This window comes from Panthera uncia, chromosome E1, assembly GCF_023721935.1.
Source record: "Panthera uncia isolate 11264 chromosome E1, Puncia_PCG_1.0, whole genome shotgun sequence".
In the NCBI taxonomy this organism is placed as follows: Eukaryota; Metazoa; Chordata; class Mammalia; order Carnivora; family Felidae; genus Panthera; species Panthera uncia.
In genome coordinates, this window is record NC_064814.1 from 23,401,183 (window position 1) to 23,416,638 (window position 15,456).

A 15,456-nucleotide genomic window follows, 5' to 3' on the forward strand; every position below is an offset into this window, starting at 1 on the left:
TTGTGCCCACGTACCCGCCACCTAGATTCTATGATCGTCGAGACTTTGCTATGGTCGTTTCGTCACGGGTCTATGCATGGATCTATCCATCAACCCATCTCATTTTTTAAATGCACGTCAAAGTAAATTGCAGACATCCAGACCCTTCATCCCTAAACACTTTGGTATTCACATCATCAATTTTTAACAAGGTTTCCAATTGGTACAGCTATTCATCTAGTGATAGTCTTTTTTTTTTCTGTCCAGAGGGAACAGTGGAGATGACTGCTGGTGTTTGACCTCATTCCACATTCCTCTGTCAGCCCCACCTCCTCTTTCCCTTGGTAGGACATGAGCCAATGCCACATGCTACTATCTTCCTGCATCTCTCGTATTTAACAATGTCATTCACTGGATACCGCCATGTCCCCCCCACCTGCCCTGGTGTGTACCCTCCTGGCAGACCCTCCAGGGCACTAGGATCCCATCTGTGGAGACTAATGGTGAGCCTGCCACTGCCCCTGCCAATCCTGTACTCGAGGACATTGGAATGGCCTTAGGGACAACACGCGACGTTGCCGCTACTCATGGCTGCCGGGTTTCAGGATATCGTGGACCAGACAGCTGCCATGTCACCTCCACTTCTGGTCTTCCTTCACCTTGTCTTTGTTTTTGACAGTGACCTGCCAAATGTCAAACTCCAAGCTCTGTCAGTCTAGCCTGATGTGAACCACAAAAAAACTAATCAGAGAGATTTTTCTGGTTACTTTAAACCAGAAAAGAGGCGAGCCCTGGGACACAAGGCAGGAACATCCATTCTGGTCAACACTGGCATGCTGTTCCACTCCTGCACCCAGCTTTTTAGGAATCTTCCAGAATCGCGGAGTTGGGTCTGCAGTCCAGCCTGCACACTTCTGCTCCTTCCCAAGGTGATCTGGGAACCACCAGAACCCTCAGGATAAATTAGTTAAGAGGTATTGCCCCTAAATACCCCATGATTTCCAAATACTCTTCAACAGTCTCTGAAAAGCCTGCTCCGAGAGTCTGGACACACGCCCCCCCCCCCCCTTCGAAGTTGCTCTTATAGACAGAGATAACTGGGTCACAAGTCAGGTCACGCTTCATTCAGCATTTCCACCTACAAACATAAAAGGGTGAATGGGTTCTCTCGCCCCCTGCCCCTTGCCCACTTCTTTTTCCAGACCACCCACTCTCTGTTTGCCTTGGTCCTCCAACCTTGAAACCTGACACCCTCCTCTGTAGGAACCACCCATGCTTAAACAAATAAATACCCCAAAGTGACCCACTCCCCGGTGGTATTCAAATAAATGTCCCAGGAAGGAGTGTGGGGGAAGGAGGAAGGGTACTCTGGGCCTTCCCTGCCGGGTGCCTGCCTCAAAGCAAACTTGGGCCGGTGTTTCTTTGCAAATATCCGGCCAGGACTTCTGTGCAACACTAAGGAGACCCACCAGAATGGAGAGGGACCCCATGGGCTAAGAGGTTCTAAAAGTCGGGGCGCCTGGGTGGCTCAGTCAAGCATCTGACTCTTGTTTTCGGCTCAGGTCAGGATCTCATAGTTCAGTTAGTGAGATCAAGCCCGAGTCGGGCTCTGCGCTGACTCACAGAGCCTGCTTGGGATTCTCTGTATCCCTCTCTCTCTCTGCTTCTCCTTATCTCGCTCTCTGTCTCTCGAAATAAATAAACATTAAAAAAAAAAACTTTCCTAAAACAAAAAAGAGGTCTATAAGTCACCTCTGGGGAGCTTCTGGCTGCTGGAGCTCAGGGAAGCAGAGGCAGGGGGCCATGCTCAGGCAAAGAGCAAGACGTCCAAAGCCGGAATGGAGTTCTCTCTGAGCTCCTCGTTACTCAGCCATAAGCCTTGAAATCCCTCCAACTGAGGATGGAGTGCTAGGTGCCGTTCGGAGAGCGGATGGGTGGGTGAGTGGCGAGGAACAGGCACCAGTGTTCTCTATGACTCAGAAACACTTAAATATAGTCCAGAGACTAGCCTGCAGTGAGGAGAGGAGGGGTGCAGGGAAACAGGAGGGACCCGGCAAAGCAAAAACCTCCTTGCCTCTGACTCAATGCAGAAAACCACCAAGAGTCTTTGGTTTCACGGAATGTGGATGGCTAGGAATAAAGTCTCAGCTTTGTCACAGGTCAGCTGGCCAACGGAGTCACTAATGAAGAGGATTTTCAAGCGCATCTGAGAAATTGGGGGGTGGGGGAAGACAACTGCCGCTTTAAGAGAACCTCAGATAGTTGCAGACTTCCCTGCCCCCACAACCCCCTTGGAGGAAGGGAGGGGGAGAGATGTCCTCAGAAGTTGGCCGGAGGGGTTTATGGATGGCCGACGAACGTGTGGACAAGACGGTGCCAGAAAGCTGGCTGCACACCACTGGTGCGAAAGGAAGAAGGCGGGGAGAAGGAGACTACATCTCAAAAATAAACACAAACCCCAAAGTAAACGCTGTTAATGGAAGTGACTAATCAAGGGTGTGCTGAACTTGGTCGTTCTTGATAAGATACAGGTGGAAATGCACTCGGAAAAAATAACAGATATTTTCCCCCTTTGGTAAATAAAGTGATGGGGAGGGGGGTGGGGGGGCCGGGGCCCAGAGTTGGCACATGGTTCAAGCCTGCAGCGGAGATTTAAAGCACAGTTTCTCAAGTCCAACACTATTGACATTCGGGGCTGGGTAACGCTGTGCAGTGTGGGGTGTTGTCCAGTTCATTGTAAGATTTTTGGCAGCCTCCTCGGGCCTCTGCCCACTAAATGCCAACAGCACCCTCCGTTCTAGCGATGACAACCAAAAATGTCTCCAGGCAGTGTAAATGGCCCCTGGGTTGGGGACAGAGGGCAACACCACCGCTGGTCAAGAACCACTGGTTAAACTCAGGAGCACGGCTGAGTTTGAAAGTCACATATGACTCCCTCTCTCTCTGCCCCTCCCCCGTTCATGCTCTGTCTCTCTCTGTCCCAAAAATAAATAGAAAGTCACATATGAGCTCGTGGTGGAGGCTCAGAGGGCCAGACAGCCGGCCATCTGGAAAGGAATGTAGCATCTCAGGCATGTGAACCTTTGCTGGCTGTTAATAGCCGTGTGCTACCAGGACCTCAGCAGAAAGCCACCTGTCGGCACCGAGATGGACACAACCGGGATCTTGTCGGTTCGGAGGTCCTAGCAGCGAACTAGCAAGCACACAGCTAGGCTACTTCCAAAGTTCCGGAAACAGTCACCAGCGGTCTCAAAGTCACCTTCGCTGGGAAGCTAGGATCCATTTCAAGGAAGAAGTCTCCGGAGAAGGGACATCCAGATGCCAACTGGAGTCCAGTGGGTAGAGCCACCAGTCTCACTGGGCTCCAAAGTGAGCCGCGTATGGGGCCAGTGAGAGTCACTCCTCAGACACCAGGCTTCTCTTGCAAGGCAAAGACGAAGGAGAAGGTAGGGGATCGGGGAATGGTTTTTCAAGACATTGTTTTCAGAGACCCCTTGGCCACCCCCAACTCGGCCTACGGAGTCTGCAAGGACCTAATCTGTATTTGACACAGCCGTCCCTTTGCAGGGTGGGGGCCCGGGGGAGGATCAACTGAGTCCTGAAGTCAAAATGTCAGTCGCCTCACATGCCACCTTCGCCGGTGAGCACGTCCATGATGTGCCAGGATCGCCTTTAACTCAGGCCGCCCACGTTTCCAGAAGAGGATCACGTCATAATGCCATCCTGCAGCCAGGCAGGCGTGCTAAGTCCCACTCAACAGTGCACACCACAGAGGGCATGTTTACTGCAATGGGGCTTTCTGTTCCAGGGATGCATGGAATTCAAAGCATTGCTTGCCTGTCTCACCTGTCGAAGTAGAAATAATTTCAGACGCTTCTACTCTGCCTCCATAAGCCCTGCCTGGAGATGGGCTGCTGGGCTGGAGGAGGGTGACGGGCAGAGAGACGGAGGAAGGGGAGAATCCTATGGGGCCAGTCTGCCGGCTCCAAGTCCTGGCCTTTCTCTCAGCCTTCCCCCCAACCCCCTACTCTGGAAGCACTGCAGAATCCTCTTCCGCTGGCCTGCTGCTTCCCTCCTCAGCAATCTGCTTTCCACAAAAAAAGTGTTCTAAATAGAGCGGAACTGAGAATGGGGCCACAGCCCGGATGAAGTCTTCTCCTCCCTGGAGAGCCCGGCGTCCCCCATGGAGGGCTGGTCTCCCCCCAGCGCCTCTTATTCAAAGCATTCTTGACCCCGGAGCGCCCAAGCCTGACGGCAGGCGCGAAGCCACCACAAATGGATTTTGCCTCTGCAGCACTTTGCCTGGGCTGGACCCCTCCTTCCTCTCGGGCATCTCGGATGCCTCCTCTGGTCTCCTGTCCCTGCATTTACCCTCGGAGGTACCCAGGTGATCCTATTCCAGGCAGGGATTCAGAGGCCTGCTCCCATCACTGCTCACCATTAGTTTGCTGAGTGAGCTTGGGGGCTCCACTGACCCACCTGCACCTCAGTGTTCCCGAAACCAACATCTGAGAACAAGGACCACTGTAGTCTCTGTCTTACATTAGATTGTTGCGTGCTACTTTTTATTTAGGGTCTCCTGTTGCTCTCAAGGAGGACTGGGCACCAGACTGGGGGTCTGCAGACATTCCTCCTGCATTCCGGAAGAGTCTACCCAAAGCTCCTACCTACGCAGCACGACAACAGTGGCACATTTGGGGATCTGGGTAAAGCACGTGGTTCTGTGTATTTCACTCTTCAGCACGCACACCAGGAAATCATTCGTCAACCAGGTTTCACTAGTGAGGCCCTCAGACCTTCTGGAATAAGAATCCTCGGGCCTCGGGAGACAGGGCTGTGAAGGAGGCCCGCATACCTCAAAGGGGGGTGTCCAGCTTTCCCCTTTATCATGCCACCAACTCCCAACCCCGGTACCAAGCCTAGGTCAGGGGACCCTGGGACAGCTCTATGATGTTGTCCGGTGTGGGGGTGGGCAGTCAGGAAGAACAGAGGAGGCCGGTGGGAGCCCATCGGGAAGTTGTGGGGGTGCAGCAGACCCTGCCCTCCACCCCAGGCCACTTCCTGGAGCCTCCACTGAGTTCAATCTTACGGAATCTGGAGTCAAACCGATGCCATGACCTGTCCGTGAGCCACGCCACTCTGTTCTCCATGGCCTCTCTGAATTCAGCACCTCCAAGAATATCGATTCGTCCAACCGGGCAAAGGCAAGGGATTTAGAAAGCGAAGCGAACTTTAATAGAAAGTGGGGACCACCCACACATATCGCTGACAGCGTGGGGTGTTCCTCCTTCACGCCAACCCAGGACAGCAGAGGGCAGAGGGTAGGTCTAGAATACACAAATTGGGGCCCTTACTAATGCAGTGCATCTATAAACAAGAATAATCATCGTTCAAACTGGTTCGGGGGGATTTGGTTTTTGGTGTCCCCACCCCGCCCCCGCAGTTTCATGTATTTCAGAGCCAGAAAGAAAAAAAAAAAGGTTTTCCTCTCTCCTTTCATTCAGAACAGCAACAACAACAACGAAATTTAAGTGCTGAAACAAGGTATTGGAACCAGGTATTTTTTCCCCCTCTGGATGAACTGTTTTACGATAAGCTACCTGCCGGGGTCAGGAAACCTGAGCTCGATGGCTTTCCGCTCACATAAAAACTCACGAGGGGGATTCGAAGAGCTTTGTGTAGAGAGGTGGTCAGCCCGCACACAACCCCTTTGTATCTGTTCTAGCTTTCCTGGAAACCATTCCTCTCCTCTGCTTCACCTCCTTCCCTCCTTCCTGATTCTCACTTAACTAATGCTACCAGCTCTCCTGGAGGAGAGCAGCGTCTGGCCAGCGCGGACCGTCCCCCGTGTCTATACCCTGAAGTGAATGAAATCCGAAGGTGAGGGTGCAGCGGGAAGGAAGGGGGAAACTCGGGAGGACGAAGGAAGGGTAGGGTAGAGCTGCTCCCTCTGTCCTGATAGGGAGCGTATTTTCTTCACTATTAGGTGTGTGATGCTCAAAAAGCAGAGGAATGGTCAAAATCAAAATAAATAGCCAACGGAAATAGGCGGCCCCTCCCTGGGAATGGTAATTGCACAGGATGAAAGTTTATCCAAACACAGGAGGAAAATGGTTCGTGTTGGAGGGATGGGGGAAAGGAGTGATCCTTACTGGAAAGGAAATTTGTTTACCACATTTTATTTGCCCCTTAGTTTTTAATGCTGCTCTGGCCCCGTGTCCTGTAAACAGACCAGCTTTTCCATTCTCCAGTGGTGCCAGGAGAGTCGTCAAAGACGGAACAGACTGAGCTGTGGCCAGAATCCTGGACGACTGAGGTCTCCCAGCTACAGCCACGCCCAGCCAGGGGTCTGAGACGGAAGAGGGGTATGATTTGAAGTCTAGGTGTGGAGACAGGGAGAAGGCGGTCTGGCTCGTGAAATCACCTCTTCTCTGCCCCGGTGCAAGAGGCAACAGAAAGGGGCTTGGGTACCCAACGTGCACGTCCATTCGGGCATTTGGTAGGGGCCCCTGAGTCGGCAGAGGCCACGGACAGATGCTGGAGAGAACTTGGCCTCTGGGGAAGAAAGCGTGACTGGTAGTACGGTGGGATGACGGGAATGTGGTGGTGAGTGTGCCTGGGAAGGAGAATCAGTGTTCCTAGAGTCAGGGTCCAGACATCACCCACATCAATACCCCCGGCCAGCTGCTTAGCTCTATCCCCAGTATCAAACCAAACAGGCCAAAGAGCCTGCTCACAGCCAGAGAGAAGCAGCGAAGCCATGGCACATCAGGAAAACACAGACTCCGTGGCAGAGTCCACACTTGACGTTTCTCTTCCCATCCAGGCACAGAGATCATCTGGGCCAAGAGTCATGGCAGGCGGGCCACTGGCTCCGTGTACGTAGAGCCTACGCTGACTGAACTGGCGAGCAGATCCCCCGGGTCATCTGAGTGCTGAGTCCCTGGCACCGTTCTCAGTGCTCTGCCTGCAATAACTCACTTACACCTTGCTGCCACCCCATGAAGCAGTTTAAAGATCGGGAAATTGAGGCCCACGGAGGCAACCGACTAGAGGTCTTCCTACACTTCCGAGAGGTCTGACGACTAGGGTGGTTGGGATGCTTCGGTGCAGACGGTCTGAAGCCGGAGGCTGTGCCATTCAGCCTCTCTTTAAGGTTGCTGTGTCCTAAAATAGGAGTCAGAGTCCCTAAATTTCTGCAGGAAAAGGAGCCTTCTGCCCCCACCACTGCTGCCTCACATACCATGGAGGTGTGAATGGAAAAACTCATGGACACAACAAAGATCTGGGGTGTTTTGTTACAGCAGCCACCTGGGGCTGATACGGCTTCGTTTTCAGTCCCTCCTTGAGGTGGCCGTAGAGAAACCGGAACATGGCATGGAGGGCAGGGTCCTCATGGGGTACGCTCTGTGGCAAGTCACCGACCCCTTCAGCGTGGTCTCTTCACCTGTAACAACGAAGTCTCAAAACCTTCTCCCGCTGTGGCCGTGAGATTCAAACAAGCAGCTTTAAAACTGTAAAGCACGGTAGAACACTGAACATGTTATTTCCTGAACTGCCTGATTTTTCTCCGTTGAATGTCCTATCATCTCTCAAATATCTAACATTGGTGCTGGTGACCGCAGCCCACAGATGGCATCCACTGTGCCCCAAACTCTAATTTTACTTGTTTGTACGAAGTGAGAAGAGGGGGTGGGCTTTGAGTTCTTCCCCTCTTCCCAAAGAAAGTGAACCTCCGACATAGATCTCTGCCCCTCTCTTTTCCGTCCTATGCTCTTGCCCTTGAAAGGGGGTGGTCAGAGAGCAAATGGGAACACAGCCTCTCTCCCTGGGGCCTGCTTGGTTTTGAGTGACAATTCTTCCATCTTTGCCTTCTGTCCCCAGGTGATAAGCCCTTGAACCCAGGCCCATCCCCTGTAGCAGGGGATCTAATCACCATTAGCCAACTTTTCTGCCCATGACTTGGTGGAAATGTTTGCATTAGGGTGAAGGACAGGCAGCATTATCCATTCATTCAGGAACCCTAATGAAGAGTTCATCTGGCAAATGCAATTAAGACTGTAAGATCCTGAAGGCAGGGAGCATCTCGTGTGTGTGTGTGTGTGTGTGTGTGTGTGTGTGTGTTTCCTTTAGTGTGTGTGTTTCTCCTATTAGACGCTGTGAAATTCTTCAGAAATTTTGACCTAAACTTTGAGTTTCTTTTTTTTTTCCTTTTTATATTATTTTTTTTAATGTTTACTCATTTTGGGAGACAGACAGAGCATGAGAGGGGGAGGGGCAGAGAGCGAGGGAGACATAGCATCTTAGGCAGGCTCCAGGCTCTGAGCTCTCAGCACAGAGCCCAACACAGGGCTCGAACTCATCAACTGTGAGATCATGACCTGAGCCGAAGTCAGATGCTTAACTCACTGAGCCACCCAGGTGCCCCAGAACTTTGAGTTTCAATTTCTCTTTCCTACTTTAAAAATGAACCTACCTCTCAAATAATCGGCAAAAAACAGACACATTCTATTTCCAGAAAAGTTTCTACAGGGAAAACAACCCATCACACAACAAGCACATGTCCTCCACTGTTCAGAAAAAGAAAACACTTTATTGATGAATAGTGGGCAAACAAGAAACTGGCAGTTTGGTGGGCGACACAGTGACAGGTCATTAGTAGGAAAACTCAATTCGACATCCTTCTTGTACATCTGCCATGTTCAAGCCATCATGCAGCAACTGAAGAGCTCTGAACTTGAGGCCCCTTAATGACCTCAATTTTGATCTGAACCCTCACATGTAAGAATGGGTCCGAGCGATTGATCCATGTGGTTCTGTTTTCTGAGGATTAAATGTCAACCACAGTGCCTGCCACGTGATCATTAACATGAGGGGGCATCTCAGGGATAAATTTCAATGTATAAGGAGTGACCCAGGTCCTGCTCTTATAAGGGTCGGGACAGGGGAGAGAAGGAGATAGTTAAAAGGAAGAAGGAATAGTTAAAATAAGTTCAGTGTAAGTGCAGTAAAAGACATATGAAAAGTGCCGGGGTCCAGGAAGGAGAGATCAGCCATCTCTTGAGTACCCGTCCAATGCCAGCTGCTTTAAAAGGACATGTGCCTGGTTGACAGGGAAGAAGGAATTCAGGGAGGCTTCCCAGAGAAGGGAGCCTTTGAGTTGAGCCTTGAAGGATCAGTAGGACTTCAGCAGCCTGGGTACCCAACATCGACCTTTTTAAAAATAGACTCATCCAGGAAGAATTGCCAGAGGATTAAAAATCGTGCCGAGTTCAATCAAAAATCACCACTGGAATGTGAAAGGAACTTTCTTAATTAAGCCATTCCAGAACGTTCCCAACTCTTGGCTACAGGAGTAGTGGCAGTGAACCATTATATCCTGAACTGGCCCTTAAGGTGCATCCTCTGTGGACAGTTGCCAGAGTGGCCAGGGCCCTGAGGGTCTGACATGCAGCCCTGTGCCCTGGTGGACTGTACCCACCGTGGTAGGTGTCAGCGAGCAGCACCCATGAGGCCCGAGAAGCCACAGGCTGCAGTGATTTAGAATAGACTGGCTCGCACTGAGGACGCTTGAGGCAAAGGGTAAAGAATCTTTCAGGTTGTTGAGCTTCATTGCAGCTCATACTTGGAAACTGGAGAGATCAGGTGTCTGTCCAGCCCCTCTGGTCTGGACGTTTCGCTCCACGGATCATGAGAAACCCTGGTCAGACCCCAATTAGCACTCACAGTGTTACCTTCAGTGGTTCGTCTTTCAGTGCATCTGGCTGAAATCACTGTTCAGCATGAACAGTCACATATGAATGCGTAGCTTTTCCTATTGCCCATAATTATGCTCAGGGCCGAGGACGGAGGGGCCCCACAAGGACCACCTGGTGGGCTCACAACCCCTTCCCCCCCGAGCCTCCGTTCCGGGAACTGGGCAGTCCCTAGGCCAGTGGGAGCCCTGAATATAGACAGCTTCATGACCAGGACAATGCGTCTTCCACACCCTGCTATCCCCATGCCTTTAAAACCCAGACCTGAGGTTACAGTAACAGGGAGGAAGGTAGGCAAAGGACGGAGAAAAGGAGGAGATGGAAAACAATAAAAAAAAAAACAAAACCAAAACAAAAAAAAACCCCACCGTTTGACAGAACTCGATAACCCAAAGTACATGGTGATCGGTGCCGGACGGCATACAAAAGCCAAAAGGCAGGTCCCAGGACGGGTCAACTTAAGACTTAATATTTGCTTTTCACTAAGCAAACTAATAAATCCCCTCCAGTTGTAGCCACACAGAGCGCCCAGTTTTTATTTATTGGTCAAAACTGCAGGCAGGTTTCCCCCCCTGCTCCTTGTCACCCAGGCAAATAGCAGTTCCCCTTCCCCGTGCCTGCCATCAGTCTGTATGTCTATTTATCTTCTGCCTCAACAAACTCAAGTTTAGTGCAACTGACAACTAGTGCAAACAGCTTTGAAGTATTCTTTGGTAATGGACTTCCCAGGACAGCCCTGGTTTTTGGCTTGTGCAGCCGAGGATCAAGGGAGAGGAGCTACTTGGCAGAGAAAACGCAGGCATCAGCTGGGTCAGAGGAGGCTTCGAACTTGACACATGGGAGGGACCCGAGACGATCACCAACTTCCCTCTCCCATTTGGTGGAGGAGAAAACTGAGACCCACAGAAACGGATCTAACGCTGAAGGACGAGGGTACAGATGTAGCCTGGGCAAAGAAGGTCTCACTCTGAAGCAGAGGTGGGGGGAACCAGCCCTGCTTTCCACCAGCCTGGCATGAAGGGTCTTGTCCAAGGTCAAGGGCCATTCCCAAGGTCAGTGTGATGCCCTTTAAAGCGTATCCCCCTGAGCAGAGGGCCTTACTTCACTATTAGAAGCTCCTATCTCTCCATCACCACCAGGGTTTCCCTTTGTAGATGATCAAAAGTCCCTGTGGGTCAAGATTCAGTGCCATGGGAAAAATCTCACAGGGAAGCCTGAACAAAATCTTGGGGCTGGGGTGCTAATTTAAGGTTCTGTTCGTAATGAGTTTCAGCAAGATGAATTGGTTCAGGATGTGGATGAAATGCCTTTACACTGTACCCTGGGCAACATCTGATTTACTCTTCTCATACTGAGCCAAAACCCCCCAGCAAATCTTCAAGTCATGGACTCTATTAAATAGGATGGCCTGTGGATGTCAGAGACAGAAGAGGCTTCGGGGATCACATGGCCCGACCCCTCCATTTTACAGGGAAGGATTGAAGGTGAGGGGCTCTCTGAGATGAAAACTCAGGTTTCCTGGTCTCCCCACTCTGTGCTTTTTATCAGCAGAAGACACACGAGATCCAGAAGCAAGAGGCTGATGTGTGTCAGGGAGAGGGCAAGAAGCATCTGCTTCGAAATCTCATTAAGAACTTGACATTCAGGGTCTCTTGACAGTCTATGAATTGCTCTTCAAAATCCTACCGCTTCCCCACCAGGCTGAATACCACCCACCCCTCTCTCACCATTCTCTCCCACTCTGCCAAAATGGCTGCCTCCCGCAGGCCTGGACGGTCCCTCGTCTGATGTTGGAAAGGGGATTCCTGCATCAGTCAGAGGTAAATCTAGATAAAGGATGCTACAGACCACTTTGAGCTCTGGGGTTCTGTGTTTCTATGTGAATGAGAAGATAAGGAGAGAGAGAAAGAGGAGATTGTTGCCTTTGGCACAACAGCGAGACTTCTGGAACCAAAGACTGTACGTGGGACATAAATGAAGGAAATGTCTGAAATGAGTTCGTCTTTGTAAAAAGAAAAACAGCACCCAAGGAGCTGGGCTAGTGTTCCTTCAAGGGCGGTGAAGGCGGAGAGAGTCTGAACAAGGGCAAAGACTCAGGTGCACGGGGGAATCTCAGTTTTTACACAGGAGTAATGAGAGACTGGTTCCTAGGCTTTTGCGTGCTCATTCTACCTCAGCAGGCAAAGACCTCCCTGTGGCCACAGCGTGCAAGAGGAGCGGGATTAGCCGAAGGCTCGTGTTCTAGTACCGCAGACACTCATGCCCATCTTTCAACAGCAAAGATGGAGGCCTGATCCCTTGACAAGAAGCAACAACTTCAGAATGGCATGCAATCCTGAAAGCCTGGATCTGCCTAACCTGAAAAGAACCTGTAATTTGCCTTCAGATTGTTCTTACTTGTCATGAACACCGAAAACTGGGCAGACACAACCTTCCCGTCCTCTACCGCCCACGACCACCACCAAGTTCCGCTCCTTTATCCCAGATAAAGTCAGTGTCTGGAAAGGTAAGAGTGAGCTGGGAGGTCCCATTCAACATGATTGGAGTTGAACTCAAAGGTTATCTAGGAGACTTTGGAGAGAAAGTACACACTTGGGTCCAACTTACATACCCTTGAGATTTCAAAGAATCCTAGAGTTCAAAGGAATTTCAGGAAGTCTTCCAGCCAACTCCTTTGCTCTCCAGACAATGCCATCCCAATCATTAAAATTTTTTTTAACGTTTATTTATTTTGAGAGAGAGAGAGACAGAGTGTGAGTAAAGGAGGAGCAGAGGGAGAGGGAGAGGGAGACACAGGATCTGAAGCAGGCTCCAGGCTCTGAGCCATCAGCACAGAGCCTGACTCGAGGCTTGAACCCACGAGCGAGATTGTGACCGGAGCCGAAGTCGGATGCTCAACCGACTGAGCCACCCAGGTGCCCCATCCATCCCAATGATTATTAGCTCTTAGCCTCCATCTTGCAAAGATGCATAATTTTCTTCTTGGCTTATTCTATGTGGTAAGTGCGTGTATCTCACACGCATGTGCACGCACACGTCGTAGTCTGTTTTCTCCTGTTCCCGGTAGCTGTTTTTGTTTCCTACTGAATTGCTTTGTTCTTAATATGAAAGGTTAGGTTCATCTTTTTAAGTAGGACTGTATTGGAGAGGAATCCCTGATACTTTGAATGGCTGCCATATCCACTACCCACAGAACTTCTTCTGAAGCATGTGGTCTCGACTGGTTCGTGACACCCAGGTTTTTATTCAGTATCATGGAACCCTACCACCCTGGAAACACCAGATTTGGTCAAGATTGGTGCTTGATCCAATGGCATCCATCTGTAGCCTAGCCGGTGGTCAATGACGTGGTCAGACACAAGGGTTCCGAATGGCAGCTGGCCAGACTAGAGAGCATCGGCTCGCTACAGCAGGTAAAGCAGCAGCAAAGGCAGTGTCATCAAGTCACCCACTAGCGTGACGGTTATTCTGGTCTGCCCAGGGCTGTCCCAGGTTTATTGCTGAAAGTCGTGTGTCCCGGAAAACTGCTCAGCCCTGGACAAACTGGAACAGCTCCGAATGCGAAAAGCAGGAGCAGTGATTTCTGCTGCTGAACAGAAGGTCAAAATGACCATGGTGTCCGAGTTCCTGCTCTTCCTGGAAACTCTGTAGCGAATGGATATCTTGAATGACTTTGGGCTTCTAGAAAGGTCTTGCCAGGCAGCTGCTGGGCAGACTGTTTCCTGTCTACCTTACTTCCATTCCAATGCAACTTGGAATAAACCCTCATTCACGGAAGTGATGTAAGTGGATCTCTGTTCCTTGAAACCTGAAGGAATCTAATCAGGACGAGGAGTCTGTGTGCATGTCAAGGAAGGAAGGCACAGCCCACAGACAAGCCTCACATTTCAACAGCACGAAATTTCCTTAAGAGGGTCCCCTCACTCATTTTGTGGTGAATCTGAGATGCCAAGAAGGTCCCCGTTGTTCCCCTTAGAAGACACCAAAGTCACTAAACGGTCACAGAAACCCATCACCTACAACATAGAGAAGGTGGATATGTACAGCTTTAATTCTTTCTACAAAAATGAGCCATCCGTTTTTTGGGGAAGCAGGACATGCAGACATCGTTGGCTCTGCAATGCAGACAAGATCGAATCTAGAAGTGCTTTCAGCCATGCACATGGTGGTGACAGAATATTTGACTCGTGTTTCACGGGGCCCAACCTGCCATCAGGAGTGTCATCGGCATTCTGGGGGACGAGGATCCTCAATAAACACACCAGCTCTGGCAGCCAGATTGTCTGTAAGGAAGCACCATGTTCTGGCATGGGTCCCAACTGCCACCTGCGAGGTGGCGAGGGGGGGGGAGGGGGTCTTCATAGGGGGCAGTGCGTCTGCCTCAACAGAAGACAGGTGGGAACGAGTATAACGGTATGTCAGTTATATGTCAAAAATACAGTTTAAAAAAGGTAGAAGGTAGCCGGGATGAACAAATCGTCTTTTTCACTCTTCCAGACATACACCTGCGTGTGATCCGAATGAAAGAAGCTGGACACGGAGGACGCCAGCCGTCCTGAGCCAGCTCCCCTGCAGGAGCCCCTCCGGTGTCCCTGACACTGGAGAGCCCTGAAGAACTTCGGCACTCACCTGCCTCGCTCTGGAACCCGAGGGGGCCAGATCCCAAATAAGGGAGAGGACGTACTATTCCAACGTTGCTCACAGAGCAACGCAAACACCGGCCGCTTTAGAAGGAACAGGAACGAAAATTAAAATCCCATTTGACCTAAGTGTAGTTAACTATTCACTCTGTATCCGGCTGGAAGATAATGGAGCAAACAAGAATGACTGCGTCCAAAGGCACAGCAGACGGGGGAGCCGGGGGGCAAGACAAAGGGTGCGGTAGAAAGCCCTGTGGTTCCCGGGGATTGGGGCGTGGAGCAGGGGGGGGGGGGCGGAGTCTTAAGACCAGGCGACGGTACAGGGAATGTCTCCCACAAGAAGGAAGGACGAGGTCTGTGACGATGGTGTCTCGCCAACTATATGCAGGTCACGTCCGGCTCACGCAGGTCCACACACAGACTACTCCTCAGTGCACGAGTCTTTACTTTCTCCTCCAATGTCCTCTCCAATCTAGAACGTTCTTCATTCTCCAGAAGAGGAAGTCTTAATCAGATCCAGAGCTCTTGCCTCTTAGGAGATGGTCCCATCTTAGCCGGGTCCTTCCCGGGGATCCTGGCGGCACACGCCAGCCCGACCCGGCTTCCTGGCGGGACGTGTGGGCAAGGAAGAGGAGCCCTTAGCCGCCCCTCCTTTCCAGGCCTGTGGACCGAAACACAGCATCAGAGTTAGAGTCTGGCTTCTGCTCTTTCAGGAGTGAGCTTGACTTTCCTGTCTTTAGTCCACAATGTTCTAGCCGGTGAACAGAACCTCCAGTGCTAACCACGCTATTTGAGCTAGGACAGAAAAAAAAGAAAGGCGTATTTATACCACTCAAGGAACTCCTACGCGGAATTATCACGGGGAACCCTCCACACAGACCTCACGGCGATACCCACAGCTGACTTAAAAAAACAAAACAAAACACACCGAATACAGCCAGCCCAGAGCAAGTAGAAAATTTTCTTTTTCAGCATTTCACTATGATGTCTGTGAGACGTGGTGCCAGAAGCATGGAGGTGTTAGGTCACCCACTTTATAGGTGGGAAAACTGAGGTGCAGAGGGTGCCGGTGTTCTCAGTAC

At 50.9% G+C, this 15,456-nt stretch overlaps 1 long non-coding RNA gene across 3 annotated transcripts in view; it reads right to left on the reverse strand.

Moving 5' to 3' along the window:
• The window catches only part of LOC125927391 (uncharacterized), a 293,134-nt gene that overhangs the window by 119,067 nt on the left and 158,611 nt on the right, over positions 1-15,456 (reverse strand). For 2 of the 3 annotated variants that reach the window (XR_007459326.1, XR_007459328.1), the window contains exon 3: positions 8,553-15,035. The exons of the other annotated variant lie outside the window; for it this stretch is intronic. This is a non-coding gene — a long non-coding RNA (uncharacterized LOC125927391). Of the gene's footprint in view, positions 1-8,552; positions 15,036-15,456 lie in introns of those variants that run through there. 3 annotated transcript variants of the gene reach the window in all.